Source organism: Podarcis melisellensis, assembly GCF_964234715.1.
Source record: "Podarcis melisellensis genome assembly, chromosome: 11".
NCBI lineage: Eukaryota > Metazoa > Chordata > Lepidosauria > Squamata > Lacertidae > Podarcis > Podarcis melisellensis.
Genome location: NC_138543.1, coordinates 41,568,862 through 41,581,263, shown reverse-complemented (window position 1 = coordinate 41,581,263; position 12,402 = coordinate 41,568,862). Strand labels below are relative to the sequence as shown.

The 12,402-nt window shown below is 38.1% G+C and overlaps 1 protein-coding gene across 6 annotated transcripts in view; it reads right to left on the bottom strand.

Annotated features, from left to right (window-relative positions):
• ARL15 (ARF like GTPase 15) overlaps nucleotides 1-12,402 on the bottom strand; it is a 184,437-nt gene that overhangs the window by 74,608 nt on the left and 97,427 nt on the right. The window lies entirely within an intron of this gene.

The following is a 12,402-nucleotide window of genomic DNA, read 5'->3' as shown; positions in this document are numbered from 1 at the left end:
AAACAAAGTGTGCCTTACTGTTTAAGAGCATCCATTTGTTTGGCTTCCTAACGCCTCAATGAACAATAACATAGCTTGGAAGACTGCACTTTCATTTTTGTAAATGACAGCTGGGCCAGAAATAATGTTTGCTACACATCAACGACTATCAGTGCAACAGCTTAAAAGTATATGCACACATCACTTCAGTTCTCTTAACACCCAAGTGTTCAACACTACTTTCAATGTAGTTTCAAGGCAAAAAATAAAATTTAATAAAAGTGGTCATAAAAGGCACACCATTATCAATATTCTTTTTAATATATGAAAGCATTAGTGCTTAAATTATTATTTACCAACACAAAACCGTCAGCCATTAGCATGGTTGTTTATACTTACATTTAAAGCAAAATGATTGAATAAAGCTAACATTCCAAACCTTTAGGAACTATGATGCCAACCATGTGCTTGTGCAAAAATTCCCAAACAATCATCACTTTTATAAGTATCAGAAATAAGAATTCTTTTGGGCAGAAAAGTTTTAAACCTTGTACACGAATCGTAGATTTGCTTTGCTGTTCCCTGACCTGTCATGAAATAAACCAGGCTTACTACTCTGGTCTAACAAGCCTTTTTCACACTGTTCAATCACACTGCATCTCTTCTCCACAGATACTACTTCTCTCCCACTCTCTGTCTAGCCATCCTCCCATCAGAGCAAACAAAATGTTCACTGTAACCCTACATTATTGCTCATTAGATCATAGATTAGTGGAGTGGAACTGCCTGGAGTTCCCAAATGATAGTGACTCTTAAAAAACCCAAAAAAACATCCATGCCAAATGAAGGAAAGAAAGACTGAGCATGGGGTCACCCAGATCAATGATCAAAAGAGACCAAAGGATGAGGAAAGTCCCCCCCAAAAAATTCTGTGTCATAAATCAGAATACAATCACACAACCTTCCCCTCTTTTTATTCATTTTGATATGCAACCATTTGAAGTTTTTTCACCCTTTCAAAATGTGGAAAGTCAATTTCCTTTTTTTAGCATTCCCAGTTTTCCATTTCTTTAAGGATTATTTATTATATCTGTCTATTGGCCTTTCTTCAGAAACCGAAGAACTGTGCCCATAGAATCTCAGTCTCTTTCAAGGTACTGGCTGAACTTGGATCTACTTACTGCCAACCATGGAACTACACCATGGAACACTTTAATGCCATTTCTTGGACCCAAATAATAATGCATAATTATTTAGTAATTAACATTTAGGTTTCATCCATTTCTCCATTCCAAGATACAGCTTCTTAAGTGAAAAGTACTATTATGCCATTGTATCATAGCTTTCTGAATGGCAGCCAAGGTAATGAAGACCAGCCAGCATTTTGAAACAATGTATGATTTCCAGTAACTAATGTCAAAGTTTTTCTTTAAAAAATCAACTTTGTGGAGAAACATTTAAAGTGGCCTTATTTAACACCTATGCAAAGGGGGAAAAGTAATCTAACATTCTGGAAGCAACTTCAAAAGTAACCACGAGAAATGGAATTGACAGCCAGCTCTACATTTGAAATGCTTTTAATAATCTTTGATAGTAAGAGGTTGCCCAAAGAAAACAGTAAGCAAGTTGTGTTTTTCTACATACTTGGCAGAACAGCTAAACCACAAACTAATTCTTATGAACAATGGGGGCGAAGCTAATAGCAAACAGCATGCTATCTGACTGCCCTATAAAAGGTGTAGGAACATAGTCCAGAATCCATATTAGACAGACACATACTAGAGAAAACTATGCAGAACCACAGATTAATTTCCTGCATTTGTTGTCTCAGCACTTCCCACTGCAAAAGACACAAGCTTCTACAGTGGTACCTTGGTTCTCGAACTTCAATCCATTCTGGAAGTCCGTTCGGCTCCCAAAACCATTCAAAAACCAAGGTGTGGCTTCTGATTGGCTGCAGGAGCTTCCTGCACTCAAGCAAAAGCTGCATTGAATGTTTGACTTCCAAAAAACATTCACAAACCAGAATACTTACTTCCGGGTTTATGGCATTAGGGAGCTGATTTGTTCCAACAACTAAGCCATTAGAGAACCAAGGTACCACTGTATTAAAAATGAAAGCAGCAGTTTTGTTTCTTTGGCAGTCAAATAAGCTTCAGAACAAATTACAGAATGGTTCAGTTTCCATGCACATGTACCCAGTCTTTGTATTCTGTTATTATCCTTTAATACAAACACACGCGTGTTCGTTGCAGGTTTTCTACTACAGGCAACCCCCAATTCGCACAGGGGTTGCGTTCATGCCTCCCCATGTGCGTTTGTGGAACGCGCATAAGCCCGCCCCATTACGCCCCCTGTTCTGCACTCTTCCGGGTCCAAAGTGTCCCATGCACAAAATTAACACACACAAATACAGTTGCCACCTGTATTCTTGCATTGGAATCTCACATTTGTGTTTTTGAATGATAAAATTGTTGTTGTTGTTTTACTATATTCATTATATTTACTATATTCAGCAAAAAGGAGCGGTCTGGCTTTGTTTTCACCAAGACCAAGAAAAGGATGGCTATGGTATACAGTTAGTATTTTCCACAGTATTTCTCATTGCTCACACTGACTGAAGAATTAAGAGTACCAGAACATGACTTCCAACTAAAACTGCTGAAGTGGTTATCACTTTATTTCTTTTAATTGCTCTGTTAATAACTGCTGGTGATTGAACGTCAAGAAGGTCACCTTAAATTCCCCACTTCCAATGCCTTGCTCTTGGGAACATCAAATGTATTCCAGCTTTCATGCAATGCAGCTTTACAAAGCTAGTTTGGAACTTAGAGCTTTTTCCAGTATTTCAAAATATAGATATAGGACAGCGCTATACTGATTCAAATGGGTCTTCTTTAAGTGCTGAATGTCTGGATCTAAGCTTGATATTTATGGCGAACTGGAAACCTGACAAATAATGTATTTATATAGCACAGTCACAGGTACAGGGCTTGAAGCCAGATACCAGAGCAAAGCTTCCATGCAGCCATTGTCCAGGCTACTAGTGAAGACTACACAGTCGAAGGCATGTTCTACCACATTTCTAACACCTTTCAGAAAATAATTAAATATCAAAGCTTAATAGTTAGCTAAAATCAGTTTTGCTTTGTTCTAAAATAGTATTCCAGATCTTATTCCCCTGAATAAAACTGTAGTATTTCAGATCTTATTCCCCTGAATAAAACTGTATTGCTATATTACATAACAGACTTCCAATAACATGTTTGAACAAAACAGTTATGTCCTCAGATTCAATGACGACCAATGATAGAATACAGTTCTGGCAAAATAATCATTACAAGAACTTAATTATATTAATTACTCTGCTTCTAGCTGTATAAAGATTGTTTCTAGATTCTGGATAGCTGGTATGTCACGTTTCTCTGAGGGTGTATGCTTGTCTGCTGCTGAATCATTGTTTGCTGTAGAAATGAGAGGGGAGAATGATTTCCTATTTCTCTAACAAAGTGCCATTATACACTAGACAGACTACATTTCAGAACAAATAATGGAACAGACATTGCCCTTAGCATTATCTTTAATTCAAAAATTCAATACATCCCACTTGGCAGTAACATTTACAAATTATAACATATTCTTTCTACAAGTTAAAAGCTAGTAGTAGATGCAACACCAGTATCTTTTTTACATTAGATTTAAACATAATATAGTAAACTCTTATTATGCTAGAACACACTATATAACCTAGCTGACCATGCTGGGAGAATGGCACAAATACATCAGCTTTAATAATTGTTATTCATTACAAATGGCCAGTTAGGTTATGGTCAATGTACCCAGATAAGCATCAGCATTATATCACATACACTTCCAGTGTAAGTGGAATGCACTATATTTGTAAAGTTGCCAGGATGACAGCCTTAGGACAGGTCCTGGCCAGAACTCTTGCAATATTTCATTTCATTGCTGAACCTCAATCTTCCGTAACTAATTTCCACATATTTCCCATACATATGCACTTGATCCTTCTGGGACTGCAGTAACAGCTTTTTAAATTTTATTTCCTTACTTCATAAATGCTGAATTTGCATGATCACGTCAATACCTCTTGAATTTGTGTACACCCTGATGAATCCCATGTCACGGGGGGCCTTCAGATAGAATGGCTGTAGCCAAAATACAGGCATGCAAAACAACTTGTTTCAGCAAAAGCTAAACCTGCTTAACAGAAAAAGCTGGTCGGTTTTTAAAATGCCCTCTGAACAGGAGAAGGGTGAGGAAATGGCCTGCAAGAAGAACTGCCACAGCTGCATTCAGGTCTCAATGGATCGCAAAATGCAGTGCTGAACATGCTATCTTCTCACCACGAGTGGCTTCTCCAGTGTGGCAAAGTCACCCATGGTGTTCAAGAATACCCTATCTCTCTCCCCCCCCTTTCTGTATTAAAATAAGGAGAAAACAATACAAAAGCATTAAAATTAAAACTAAACATACACACAAAAGCAGAAGGATCCCTTGGGCAAATAACCTTTACTATTGATATTGGGGGTGGCAACATGTCATTTTTTCTTCTTTTCTAAAGATTTGCTCTGTTTATAAATATCAAGTTGTTGTCCTCGAGGTCTTATGATATTTTTCACTTGAAGCTGAAAAGTTGCTAAGAATTCCGAATAGTAGCATACGCCACAGGATGCATCCAAACACTGTTAGCATCATTTATATATAAAACAGATTTTTGCCGTGTAGTTGGAAATGTAGCTTTTGTTTGTTTGCCCTATAGCATATCTTAATTTTTAAGTTAATCTTTTGGCAATTGCTAGGGACAAGATTTGACTGTACAATAAATTCTTATTTAACCCCTCTAAATATATCCATTTTCTTATAAAAAAACATGCTGGTATGTAGGTAGCGTAAGCAGGAAGATATAATCAATTATTTAACCAAATCAACCTCATTTGCCTCATCCAGTATCCACAGTAATGCTAATGCTATTCTTGTTTAGTTATTGAGTCATTTTCTAGCAGCACCATCTCCCAAAAGGCTGACACTGAAGAAGTCTCTCACAATAAATGTACCTTTATATTTTCTGGAAGCACCAACATTTACTTACCATTTAATAATATCCTTTACTAAATAAAGGGACTTATCTACCTAAACGTATGCTCTTTTTCATTAAAATTCTTCAGATTTCAGGTTCTGTTTCAGGCTGGCCATTATTGTAAAAATCCCTAATCCAATATAATTCTTTAAAAAAACCCACTATTCTAGCTATAGAAAAGTGGATGATAAAAAGCAAGAAAATGAAAACCGGATAGGAATTGGTTGCTTCCATCTAGGTTTGAATATTGTAATAGTTCTTAAGAATGGACTTTGTAGGTCCTTAAGATTTTTATTAAGACAACAAGTTGCTGCTACAAGGATTCCAACTTGACTATCATTTTCTATACTGATCCATGCTTTAAACATTTTATTTCTTTACTAATGGTATTTGTTAACTGATCTGTCTTGTAACAAACAAATATTGGGGATAATCAGGACTTTTCAATGAGCTGGAACTCATTGAAACTCAGTTCCGGCACCTCTCAAGTGGGAGCCATTGCCATTATAAGAGAAGGCATTCATGATGAGTTCTGGCACCTCTCCTTCTAAAAAAATAGCACTGGGGATAACCTAACCCCTTTCACCTTTTGACTTTTATAAATGATTTTTAAAAATTCATTATCTCCCCTCACCCATTGTTGAAATATTTAACCTTCAATTAATTTTGGGCAATAGTGTAATGTTCTATTGGAAATAAAAATTGGAAATCCCTGGAAAAGATATAGCCTTCTTGATAAATAATGCATTTTAATTACTGCCATTTCCCCCCTTAAATTGATCGTTTTTGCCAACTTTTTATTGTTTTTAAGTTTGCTTTATAAGGGATATAAAATTAGCTTGCTAAGGTATATTATACTGTGTAAGTACAGATGACCTCTTAAAACCAACAGTTTCAGAAGCACCCTGCCCAAAATTCGTATTATATTCAAATGTCTGTAATAGTAGTCCAACAACTTGTTTAAAACAGAAGGTTGCTGATTTCCAGAAGCCTCACATGGCACAGTAAGCTGATCCAGCAAGACATCAAGGGTGTAGCATTTGGGTGTAGTCAGGGCTGCATAAGGAATATGAATGAAGGGAATTGCTAAGTAGTTTATCTTGGCCTAGGGAATTCAAAGTCTTGCCACTGGGCTTAAGACTCCTGTTGAGTTAGGATGATGATACCAGGGTTGTAACTGACTTCCTACTCTGATACAGTGGTGCCTCGCAAGAGGAAAAGAATCCGTTCTGCGAGTCTCTTCGTCTAGCGGTTTTTTCGTCTTGCGAAGCAAGCCCATTGACGGCTTATCGGATTAGCGCTATTAGCGGCTTTTAGCGGCTTATTGGTTTAGCGGATAAGCGGCTTAGCGGCTTAGAAAAAGGGGGAAGGGGGGGAAACCGCAGGAACTCGCAAGACATTTTCGTCTTGCGAAGCAAGCCCATAGGAAATTCGTTTTGCGAAGCACCTCCAAAACGGAAAACTCTTTCGTCTAGCAAGTTTTCCGTCTTGCGGGGCACCACTGTACTCTTCACTACATAGTTGTCTGGGATGGAGGAAAGGCATGGTGCTTCACATTTATTTACACCAAAATGCAACTAAGAGGTTGACTAAAACAGACTTAGTTTGCATTATTATCACATGAAAATCCTCAAATATGTGCAAAAGGTAAATGCATGGGTAACAAAGAAGGCAAATGGTTAACAAAAGTGTGTGTCAAACTCTAGCAAATCATATCATCAGGTTCAACAACCAACAAGCCTCTGTAGGCAAAAAAACCCATCACAAAACCCATGAGAGAACACCTAGATAAAAATCAAACTCCACAGAATGGACAAGCTTGCCACACACACAAAACTGTGAGTCGACAAGGAAAAAAAGTCTGAACAGGCAATTAAAAAGAGGGGAAGCACAAGGCCCAGATGGGTTTTCAATGGAGTACATTTTCAATGGGTATCTATAAGAGCTTCCTAGACAGCATTATAGAACCATTCAGACAAAGGTTCCTGGACGCCATTCAAAACAAAGGCAGCATTATAGTAATTAGCAGAAAATAGAATGCTTAATTAACTGGGAAAGAGCCTACACTTTGCTCATCATACAGCCCCATCAGCTGATCTATTTGGATGCCAAGAAAATAGGTAAGGCTTGCCGCTAAGACTGGAAAGATTTTCTCTTTTATCCCAAATTAATAAACCAAAGCCAAACTGATTTGACCCAAGAGGCTGCTGCTTCTCAGTCACCCTTAAGAAGCACTGGGGTTTCTCAATCTATTTAAAAAACAGCTTGTTCAATAATGTATCAGGATTGAGAGCCGGAACCTAATGTACTGAAGAGAAGATACAACATACACTGATGAACAGCAGGGTTTTGTGTAAATAAAGGCTTTCTTGATTATTAAAATGGCTTTACGCTGCTCCCATCTGGGTTCTAACAACAGAGTGGAGACATCCATATATGAAAAGCCACACTGGGACAAATGGGGACAGAACACATTCTTTTTTCAATATTTTTTTTCTTAAAGATTTTCCTCGCTTACTGAAGCCTATGCACTGTCTCTTTCTTCAGGTTGCATTTTCTGCAGATCTTTGGATTTGTTGTGAGACATTGGTGTTATATACAGTATACGGTTGGGAAGAAAAGAGTGGGGATGGGAGAGAGGAGTGGGGTGGTAAAGCTGATGTTCTTTTACTTAGTGTATGCGTGGGGGTTTTGTGTCAGTGTCACTTGGGTAGGTTCTCTTTCTATTTACTTCTTATGTTTCTTTCTTGGTGAGAGAGGTTGGGGTGGCCTAGGGGGTGGCTGATTGTCTTTGGTTGGCTGCAGTGGGATTTGTTTGTGTGCGTGGGGGGTGCGGGTTGTTGGGTCAAGTTAGCCATATTGAATTGTATGCTGTTGTTGGGTTCGTGTTGCTGTCTTGTTGGGCTGTGTATGTGATAAAGAGGAGCCATACTGGAGTGAAGGCGTCCTCTTCTCTTTCTCCCCATTTCAGTTTCAGTCTATTGGTTAGCTTTTCTAGTAAGGCTGTTTCCCATACTACTTGATACCAGTGTTCCATGTTTATTTCTGACAGGTCCCTCCAGTGTCTGGCTATGATGTTACTGGCTGCTGAGAGTAGGTGGGTTATGATATCTTTATAGTGTGAGTGTGCATTGTTATCTTGGAAGATGTTCAATAGGGCCAATTCTGGATGTTTTAGAGGAAAGGGTATGTTGTTGTGGGAGTGTTTTCGATTATGTCTCTCTCCACGTGTACCTATTATTTTGTCTCATCTTCTAGAATGTATGGGATTATGTGGCACACTTGGTTGGCAATGTAATATAGTTCAGTGTTGGGGATTCCCCATCCTCCTTCTGAGGTGAGGAGGTGCAGGTGCTTGGGGCTTATTCTTGGCTTTTTGTGTGAGAAGATAAACAAGTGTAGTTTTTTCTGCCACTTGCGGCATTGGGTTGGTAGAATCCAGATTGGAAGGGTTTGAAATAAGTAGGTTAATTTTGGAAGGTTGATTATTTTGATCATGGCTATTTGAGCTGAGAGAGTGAAGTTAGGATTACTCCATTTCTTCAGGTCTTTGTGAATTTGTCACCATAGAGTTTATAATTGTGGGTGGTATAGTTTGTTGAGGTTTCTGGTTATTTGTACCCTAGCTATCTACTGGATACGGCAGAGTTTTTTCTTTGTGATGCTGGTGAATTCTTTTTGGAATGGGAGTGTTGAAGCACATAGCCTCAAATTTTGCAAAGTTTACTTGTAGGCCCAAAGGACAGAGCATATTTGGAAGCATATCTCTGAAGTCCTGTTTCTAATATTAACCTCTGAAGGAAGGACTTCTCAATGCAGGAAGTTCATCATGTTCCAGAGATTTTGAACATGCAGATCATTCTGGATAAGCAAGGAAATTCCAGCTTAGGATATTACATTACAACTACAGGTAACAAACAGTGAGCAAGTCATGCTTCTTTAAATCCCCACTTCCTCAGTCTCTAAACTGGCTCGCTGAATATTAAATATGATCCCTAAAGGAGTTTTTCTCTGTGATTTGCCTACTGTATAAATCATATGTTTAGAAGCAGCAGCACATTTCTAAACATTAACTTAATTTGTTAAGATGATCAAATAAGAAAGCATAATGTTCAATGTTAAAACAGGAAGTCATCAATGTAAATATACTGTCAAAAGAATTGGAATTCTATATCATCTTGGCAGCATGCAAACCAATGGAAAAAAGCCACAATCTTACACTGGGCATTTGGTACCACCCACTCTGGAATATACCTATAATTTAAAAAATCACACCTAATTTGAAATTTTGACAAGGACTAGAACCTCCAGAGACTTTTTAAATGTTTTTGCATTTCTTTATGACATAAGCAGCTGACCATCATTTTCAAGACAACTTTCTTCACAAGCCTGGCAAAATTGGAACTATACTTGATGATTCAATAAAGTTGACAGTCTTTACATAGACTTTGTTATTCTAACTCATATGCAACTACTTGTTCTACATGCCTATTTTATAGCTTTGTTTTTCATCTTTTAATTTATGTCTGTAGTTATAATTGTTATATATGCTTTATATATATTATAAAATGAAATAATAATGATAAACTTTACCCCCCCCCCAAAAAAGGGAAGCCATAGAATGGAGAAGCTATAAAAATTCTCAAGTTTTTAACATAAAGTATGTTAAAAACTTGAGAATTTTTATAGCTTCTCCATTCTATGGCTTCCCTTTTTTGGGGGGGGGTAAAGTTTATCATTATTATTTCATTTTATAATATATATAAAGCATATATAACAATTATAAGGGTATGGATACATGTACATTACTTTTCACACAAGCAAGTAATATTACCAAAAATTATGGATCTGATTCCTTGGTTTGCAAATTAAGTTACATGTGTTTTTCTTCTTAATGGGTTGGATAAATAATCTGTACAATGCTATTTTTAAAAATGCCATACATAAAGAAAAATATTTGCTTAAAAAGCTTCAAATTTGGAAAACGTACAGTATACCTCCCACAAGTCAATATCACTAACAGCTGTTGCAGAATCTTCTTGGCTCTTGCATAGTTTTAGTCAAAAGGGTTTTGGAACTACTAATCAGCATTCATACAACATTTCAGATTGAAAAATGCTCTGTGGTCTTCAAGATTGCCCTTCAAGGTACCACTGTCACTATTATCACCATATTAAAGATAGGTAACCATATCTGAGAAATAGGCCACCCCATGCATATACAGTGGTGCCTCGCAAGACGAAATTAATCCGTTCCGTGAGGCTCTTCATATAGCGGTTTTTTCGTCTTGCGAAGCAAGCCCATTGACAGCTTAGCGGATTAGCGCTACAGCTGTCAAGCGGCTTCCAGCGATCAGCTGTTAAGCGGCTTATCAGCGGAACAGCTGATAAGTGGCTTAGCAGCTTAAAAAAAGGAAGAAAAAAGCGGAAAAAACCCGCGGGGGGATGCAAGATTTTTTTCGTCTTGCGAAGCAACCCCATAGGGGAATTCGTTTTACGAAGCGCCTCCAAAACGGAAAACCCTTTCGTCTAGCGGGTTTTTCGTCTTGCGAGGCGTTCGTCTTGCGGGGCACCACTGTACAGTTGTACCTCAGATTACATACGCTTCAGCTTACATACGCTTCAGGTTACAGACTCCGCTAACCCAGAAATAGTACTTCTGGTTAAGATCTCTGCTTCAGGATGAGAACAGAAATCGTGCTCCGGCGGCGCTTCGGCAGCAGGAGGCCCCATTAGCTAAAGTGGTGCTTCAGGTTAAGAACAGTTTCAGGTTAAGAACGGACCTCCGGAACGAATTAAGTACTTAACCCGAGGTACCACTGTATAGTAAAGAGAGGATATAATGTTGACCTTTAAATTCCTAATCAGCCTAGGACCTGGATACTTTAAGAACTGCTTCATCAATAGGAATCTACCTAAATAATGAAATCAGCATTGCATGCCAAAGGATCCCATTCAGGTGCATGCAAAGGTAGGGACTTCTGAATTCACATATCCCCACCAACAGCTGCACTCTCCTAGCTTCAACACCACCACCACACATCAGAAATGTCAAAAAGAAAGACCACATATTTTGACAAGACAGCACTAAATCCCTCTTTCAATAAATGCATAATTTACTGAGCATCGTTTTGCATTAAGCACAGAAAATTGATTTTCCTACTGCTAGAAACTAATGAACACCTAGGCTTCATTTGTCTCTTTACTAGAACTCTTGTTTGAGTTAGCTTTTTGTCTTTCTTCTTCTGTGAAAGGATTAAGTCTACAGTGAGTCAACTCTTTAAAAAAGCTAATCTGAGATCTAAGAAGGTGCCTTACATTGAGTTAGACCATTAGTCCATCGAACTGGCAGTATCTCTCCAGGGATTCAGACAAGTGTCTTTTCCAGCCCTACATGGAGATGTAAGAGAATTAACTCCGGGCTTTCTGCATGCAAAGCATATGCTCTTCCACTGAGCTATGACACCGACACATGTACTTACTTTTGTGAACTTTCCATGTTAGTGTAGGATACAAAAAAAAGAAAGAAAGAAATGGGGAAGTACAAACACTAACAGGTTTATTGTTGCAGATTAACTTCTCATGGACTGCAGTACCACTTCATCAGTTGTATGAAGCTACACATATGATAGAGCAGGTTTAATCTGTGATAGTTTGTTCCTTGTTTTGGAAATTTCAATTGGCCCAGAATTTGACAGCTAGGTTAATGTTTGGTGTTACCTGCAGGAAGTGCATAAAACAAGTATTATATGAGCCTTGCTGCTTGCGCATTTGTTTCCAGGCTAAATTCAAGGTCCTAGAGCTCACCTTTAAAGCCCTTAAACAGGTCTAACTCCAGGGTACTTGAGAGAGCTGGTTCACTTATATTCCTTCCATTGCAATTTGGGAACGAACACCTGTTGAAAATCCTACCATTTATCAGGCTGATGGCCACGATCAAACGTTCAGTGTAGATCCAAATTATGGAACCATACTTACAAATGCACAGTTTTACCCATTCCTCACAGTAACCATATTATAAACAAGATTAACCCTCACGCTCCTGGAGTTGGAAATCTGTGCTAAATTTTTAAAATGTTAGGAGCAGGAACTGCAACTTAACCGCTAACCATTAGCATGAGAGTAAACATGAAAAGCTTTTATACAGAAGTGTGTATATTGCTGGGAGCTTCACGCATTGGAGGACAGAGAGTGCTAAGGCTGTTCAAAAAATGAAAACAAGATTAAACTAACAGCAAAAAAAATCCCAGATTAAAAAACAAACAAATAAACAATGCAGGCAGGCAGGCAGGCAGGCACTTTCAATAGCTTTTGGTAAAGTCA